The sequence below is a fragment of the Arachis stenosperma genome, chromosome 10 (genome assembly GCF_014773155.1).
Source record: "Arachis stenosperma cultivar V10309 chromosome 10, arast.V10309.gnm1.PFL2, whole genome shotgun sequence".
Taxonomy (NCBI): domain Eukaryota; kingdom Viridiplantae; phylum Streptophyta; class Magnoliopsida; order Fabales; family Fabaceae; genus Arachis; species Arachis stenosperma.
Genome location: NC_080386.1, coordinates 117,832,888 through 117,839,944, shown reverse-complemented (window position 1 = coordinate 117,839,944; position 7,057 = coordinate 117,832,888). Strand labels below are relative to the sequence as shown.

General features: G+C 39.4%; 1 non-coding gene across 1 annotated transcript; it reads left to right on the top strand.

Moving 5' to 3' along the window:
* The first annotated feature begins 1,405 nt into the window (after nt 1–1,405).
* LOC130959313 (small nucleolar RNA R71) lies at nt 1,406–1,513 on the top strand. Its single transcript, XR_009078405.1, has one exon. It is a non-coding gene; the product is annotated as a small nucleolar RNA R71 (small nucleolar RNA).
* Nucleotides 1,514–7,057: the final 5,544 nt, after the last annotated feature.

The window sequence follows — 7,057 nt, the reverse complement described above, 5'->3', positions numbered from 1 at the left end:
AGGGTCTGCCAAGGATGATGGATTCATCCATGCACTTCCCAGTCTCTAGGACTATGAAATCAGCAGGGATGTAATGGTCTTCAATCTTCACCAAAACATCCTCTACAAGTCCATGAGCTTGTTTTCTTGAATTGTCTGCCATCTCTAGTGAGATTCTTGCAGCTTGTACCTCAAAGATCCCTAGCTTCTCCATTACAGAGAGAGGCATGAGGTTTACACTTGACCCTAAATCACACAGAGCCTTCTTGAAGGTCATGGTGCCTATGGTACAAGGTATTGAAAACTTCCCAGGATCTTGTCTCTTTTGAGGTAATTTCTGCCTAGACAAGTCATCCAGTTCTTTGGTGAGCAAAGGGGGTTCATTCTCCCAAGTCTCATTACCAAATAACTTGTCATTTAGCTTCATGATTGCTCTAAGGTATTTAGCAACTTGCTCTTCAGTAACATATTCATCCTCTTCAGAGGAAGAATACTCATCAGAGCTCATGAATGGCAGAAGTAAATCCATAGGAATCTCTATGGTCTCAGTGTGAGCCTCAGATTCCCATGGTTCCTCATTGGGGAACTCTTTGGAGGCCAGTGGACATCCATTGAGGTCTTCCTCAGTGGCGTTCACTACCTCTTCATCCTCTCCAAGTTTGGCCATGTTGATGGCCTTGCACTCTCCTTTTGGATTTTCTTCTGTATTGCTTGGAAGAGTACTAGGAGGGAGTTCAGTAATTTTCTTGCTCAGCTGTCCCACTTGTGCCTCCAAGTTTCTAATGGAGGACCTTGTTTCAGTCATGAAACTTTGAGTGGTTTTGATTAGATCAGAGACCATGGTTGCTAAGTCAGAGTTGTTCTGCTTAGAATTCTCTGTCTGTTGCTGAGAAGATGATGGAAAAGGCTTGCCATTGCTAAACCTGTTTCTTCCACCATTATTGTTGTTGAAACCTTGTTGAGGTCTCTGTTGATCCTTCCATGAGAGATTTGGATGATTTCTCCATGAAGAATTATAGGTGTTTCCATAGGGTTCTCCCATGTAATTCACCTCTTCCATTGAAGGGTTCTCAGGATCATAAGCTTCTTCTTCAGATGAAGCATCCTTAGTACTGCCTGGTGCATTTTGCATTCCAGGCAGACTTTGAGAAATCAAATTGACTTGCTGAGTCAATATCTTTTTCTGAGCCAATATGGCATTCAGAGTATAAATCTCAAGAACTCCTTTCTTCTGATTTGTCCCATTGTTCACAGGATTCCTTTCAGAAGTGTACATGAATTGGTTATTTGCAACCATTTCAGTTAGTTCTTGAGCTTCTGCAGGCGTCTTCTTCAGATGAAGAGATCCTCCAGCAGAGCTATCCAAAGACATCTTGGACAGTTCAGACAGACCATCATAGAAAATACCTATGATGCTCAACTCAGAAAGCATGTCAGAAGGGCACTTTCTGATCAGTTGTTTGTATCTTTCCCAAGCTTCATAGAAGGATTCTCCTTCCTTCTGTCTGAAGGTTTGGACTTCCACTCTAAGCTTACTCAATTTCTGAGGTGGAAAGAACTTTGCCAAGAAGGCATTGACTAGCTTTTCCCAAGAGTTCAGGCTGTCTTTAGGTTGTAAGTCCAACCATATTCTAGCTCTGTCTCTTATAGCAAAAGGGAATAGCATAAGTCTGTAGACCTCAGGGTCAACCCCATTAGTCTTGACAGTGTCACAGATTTGCAAGAATTCAGCTAAAAACTGATGAGGATCTTCCAATGGAAGTCCATGGAACTTGCAATTCTGTTGCATTAGAGAAACTAATTGAGGCTTAAGCTCAAAGTTGTTTGCTCCAATGGCAGGGATAGAGATGCTTCTCCCAGAGAAGTCGGGAGTAGGTGCAGTAAAGTCACCCAGCACCTTCCTTGCATTGTTGGCATTGTTGTTGTTTTCGGCTGCCATGGGATCTTCTTCTTTGAAGATTTCTGTTAGGTCCTCTACTGAGAGTTGTGCCTTAGCTTCTCTTAGCTTTTGCTTCAAGGTCCTTTCAGGTTCAGGGTCAGCTTCAACAAGAATGCCTTTGTCTTTGCTCCTGCTCATATGAAAGAGAAGAGAACAAGAAAATATGGAATCCTCTATGTCACAATATAGAGATTCCTTGAGGTGTCTGAGGAACAGAAAAATAGAAGAAGGAGGTAGAAGAATTCAAACTTAGTGAGATAGAGTTCGAATTGTGCATTGAGGAGGAGTGTTACTCCATAAATAGAAGGATGTGAGAAGAGGGGAAGAGATTTTTTCGAAAATTAAGTAAAAGATTTTTGAAAACATTTTGAAAAAGATTTTGAAGAAGATATGATTGAAAAGATATGATTTGAAAAACAATTTAAAAAGATTTGATTTTAAAAATTAATGACTTGCCTAACAAGAAAAGATATGATTCAAACATTAAACCTTTCTCAACAGAAAAGGCAACATGCTTGAAATGTTGAATCAAATCATTAATTGATAGTAAGTATTTTTGAAAAAGGAAAGAAATTGATTTTGAAAAGATTTGATTGAAAAGATTTGATTTGAAAAAAAATTTGATTTTGAAAAACTTTGAAAACTTGAAAAAAATTTGCATTAAAACAAAATCTTCCCTCTTGTGCCATCCTGGCGTTAAACGCCCAGAATGGTATCCATTCTGGCGTTTAACGCCCAAAATGCTACCCTTTTGGGCGTTAAACGCCCAGCCAGGCACCCTGGTTGGCGTTTAAACGCCAGTTTTTCCTTCTTCACTGGGCATTTTGAACGCCCAGCTTTTTCTGTATAATTCCTCTGCTGCATGTACTGAATCTTCAGTTCCCTGTACTATTGACTTGAAAATAGAACCAAGATCAAATAAACAATGCATGCAAGACACCAAACTTAAAATAAGACACTAAACTTAAACAAGAAACATAAAATATTTTTTTGGTTTTTATGATTTTGTAATTTTTTTGGATTTTTCGAAAATTATGTGGAAAAAGAAAATAAAGTCATCAAAATTCTTAATGAGAATTCCAGGAATCATTGCAATGCTAGTCTAAGACTTCGGTCCAGGAGTTAGACATGGCTTCACAGCCAGCCAAGCTTTCAAAGAGAGCTTCGGTCCAAAACACTAGACATGGCCAATGGCCAGCCAAGCCTTAGCAGATCATTGCTCCAATAGCAAGATTGATAGAAATCAACAAGCTCTTGTGATGATGAGTTGAAACCTCGGTCCAATAAGATTAGACATGGCTTCACAGCCAGCCAGACTTCAACAAATCATCATGAAACTCTAAAACTCATTCTTAAGAACTTTGAAAAATACCTAATCTAAGCAACAAGATGAACCGTCAGTTGTCCATACTCGAAACAATCCCCGGCAACGGCGCCAAAAACTTGGTGCACGAAATTGTGATCACTACTTTTCACAACTCAAATAATCCCTAGTAATGGCCCTAAAGACTTGGTGCTCAATACCATGGCATAAACACAACTTCGCACAACTAACCAGCAAGTGCACTGGGTCGTCCAAGTAATAAACCTTACGCGAGTAAGGGTCGATCCCACGGAGATTGTTAGTATGAAGCAAGCTATGGTCACCTTGTAAATCTTAGTCAGGCAGACTCAAATGGGTATGGGTGATATATGAATAAAACATAAAGATAAAGATAGAGATACTTATGTAATCCATTGGTAAGAACTTCAGATAAGCGAATGGAGATGCTTTGTCCCTTCCGTCTCTCTGCTTTCCTACTGTCTTCATCCAATCCTTCTTACTCCCTTCCATGGCAAGATGTATGTTCGGGCATCACCGTTGTCAATGGCTACAGTCTCGTCCTCTTAGTGGAAATGTTCAACGCACCCTGTCACGGCACGGCTATCCAGCTGTCGGTTCTCGATCATGTCGGAATAGAATCCAGTGATTCTTTTGCGTCTGTCACTAACGCCCCACAATCGCGAGTTTGAAGCTCGTCACAGTCATTCAATCATTGAATCCTACTCAGAATACCACAGACAAGGTTTAAACCTTCCGGATTCTCTTGAATGCCGCCATCAATTCTAGCTTATACCACGGAGATTCCGGTTAAAGAATCCAAGAGATAAACATTAGAGCCTTGTTTGCTTGTAGAACGGAAGTGGTTGTCAGTCACGCGTTCATAAGTGAGAATGATGATGAGCGTCACATAATCATCACATTCATCAAGTTCTTGAGTGCGAATGAATATCTTGGAATAAGAACAAGCTGAATTGAATAGAAGAACAATAGTAATTGCATTAATACTCGAGGTACAGCAGAGCTCCACACCTTAATCTATGGTGTGTAGAAACTCCACCGTTGAAAATACATAAGAACAAGGTCTAGGCATGGCCGAATGGCCAGCCTCCCAATGAGGGTTCAATCATAAAAACATGATCAAAAGATGAAAATACAATAGCAAAAGGTCCTACTTATAGAGAACTAGTAGCCTAGGGTTTATAGAGATGAGTAAATGACATAAAAATCCACTTCCGGGCCCACTTGGTGTGTGCTTGGGCTGAGCATTGAAGCATTTTTGTATAGAGACTCTTCTTGGAGTTAAACGCCAGCTTTCATGCCAGTTTGGGCGTTTAACTCCCATTCTTGTGCCAGTTCCGGCGTTTAACGCTGGGAATTCTGAAGGTGACTTTGAACGCCGGTTTGGGCCATCAAATCTTGGGCAAAGTATGGACTATTATATATTGCTGGAAAGCCCAGAATGTCTACTTTCCAACGCTGTTGAGAGCGCACCAATTGGGCTTCTGTAGCTCTAGAAAATCCACTTCGAGTGCAGGGAGGTCAGAATCCAACAGCATCTGCAGTTCTTTTCAGTCTCTGAATCAGATTTTTGCTCAAGTCCCTCAATTTCAGCCAAAAAATACCTGAAATCACAGAAAAACACACAAACTCATAGTAAAGTCCAGAAAAGTGAATTTTAACTAAAAACTAATAAAAAGTATACTAAAAACTAACTAAATCTACTAAAAACATACTAAAAACAATGCCAAAAAGCGTACAAATTATCCGCTCATCACTCAGCCCAAGCATACACCAAGTGGACCCCGGAAGTGGATTTTTACGTCATTTACTCATTTTTGTATACCCTAGGTTACTAGTTCACTATTAATAGGATCTTTTGACATTGTATCTTTACCTCATGACACTTTACACGTTTCTTATTGTATCTTCTACGGCATGAGTCTCTAAACCCCATGGTTGGGGGTGAGGAGCTCTGCTGTGTCTTGATGGATTAATGCAATTACTACTGTTTTTCATTCAATCATGCTTGCTTCTATTCTAAGATATCACTTGTTCCTAAACCTGATGAATGTGATGATCCGTGACACTCATCATCATTCTCACCTATGAACGTGTGCCTGACAACCACCTCCGTTCTACCTTAGAATTAAGTAGATATCTCTTGGGTTCCTTAATCAGAATCTTCGTGGTATAAGCTAGAATTGATGGCGGCATTTAAGAGAATCCGGAAGGTCTAAACCTTGTCTGTGGTATTCTGAGTAGGATTCAAGGATTGAATGACTGTGATGAGCTTCAAACTCCTGAAGGCTGGGCGTTAGTGACAGACGCAAAAGAATCACTGGATTCTATTCCGACCTGATTGAGAACCGACAGATGAATAGCCGTGCTGTGACAGAGCGCGTTGAACATTTTCATTGAGAGGATGGGAGGTAGCCATTGACAACGGTGAAACTTTACATACAGCTTGCCATGGAAGGAGCCTTGCGTGCTTGAAGAAGAAGACAGTAGGAAAGTAGAGATTCAGAAGATAGAGCATCTCCAAAACCTCAACCTGTTCTCCATTACTGCAAAACAAGTACTTGTTTCATGCTCTTTTACTTTTCATAATTAAACCTGATAATTATTGATATCCTGACTAAGAGTTACAAGATAACCATAGCTTGCTTCAAGCCGACAATCTCTGTGGGATCGACCCTTACTCACGTAAGGTATTACTTGGACGACCCAGTGCACTTGCTGGTTAGTTGTGCGGAATTGCAAAAGTGTGACTGCAATTTTGAGCAACAAGTTTTTGGCGCTGTTGCCGGGGATTGTTCGAGTTTGGACAACTGACGGTTTATCTTGTTGCTTAGATTAGGACTATTTTATTTTTGTTGGTTTAGAGTCTTTTATTTGAGTTTAGTTTCATATTTTAAGTTTGGTGTCAATTGCATGCTTTTGTTTTCATTTAATTTTTCGAATTTGCATGTTCTTAGTCCTTTCTTAATCCTTAAAAATTCTAAGTTTGGTGTCTTCTTTGTGTTTTCCTTTAAATTTTCGAAAATTTGTGTTTGATTTTCTAAAAATTTTAAGTTTGGTGTCATTTTGTTTTTTTTCTCTTTTCTCATTTCAACAATCAAATCTTTTTCAAAATAATTTTCAATCATATCTTTCCAATTGCTAATTCCAAAATCTTTTTAATTAACTAATTGATTTAGTTTTCAATTTGCTTTGATCTTATTTTCTTTTAGTTTTCGAAATTTTATTTATTTTCCATTTATTTTATTTTATTTTTTTCGGTCACCTTTAGTTAAAAAAAAATTTGCTTTACTTGTGAATCTATATCATATTCTCTTTCTCCATCAAGGACCTAAGTGGAAATGAGCAGTCCAGAAGGACTCTGGAGTCATATGCTAACCCCATTACAGCTGCATATGGGAGTAGCATCTGTATACCTCCCATCAAAGCAAGCAGCTTTGAGCTAAATCCTCAACTCATTATCATGGTGCAGCAAAATTGCCAGTATTCCGGTCTTTCACAGGAAGAACCTACTGAGTTTCTGGCACAATTCTTACAAATTGCTGACACAGTACGTGATAAAGAGGTGGATCAAGATGTCTACAGACTATTACTGTTTCCATTTGCTGTAAAAGATCAAGCTAAGAGGTGGTTGAATAACCAACCTACAGCAAGCATAAAGACATGGAAACAGTTATCAGACAAATTCCTGAATCAATTTTACCCTCCAAAAAGGATGACACAGCTAAGGCTGGACATCCAAGGCTTTAAACAAGAGGATAATGAATCCCTTTATAATGCCTGGGAGAGGTACAGAG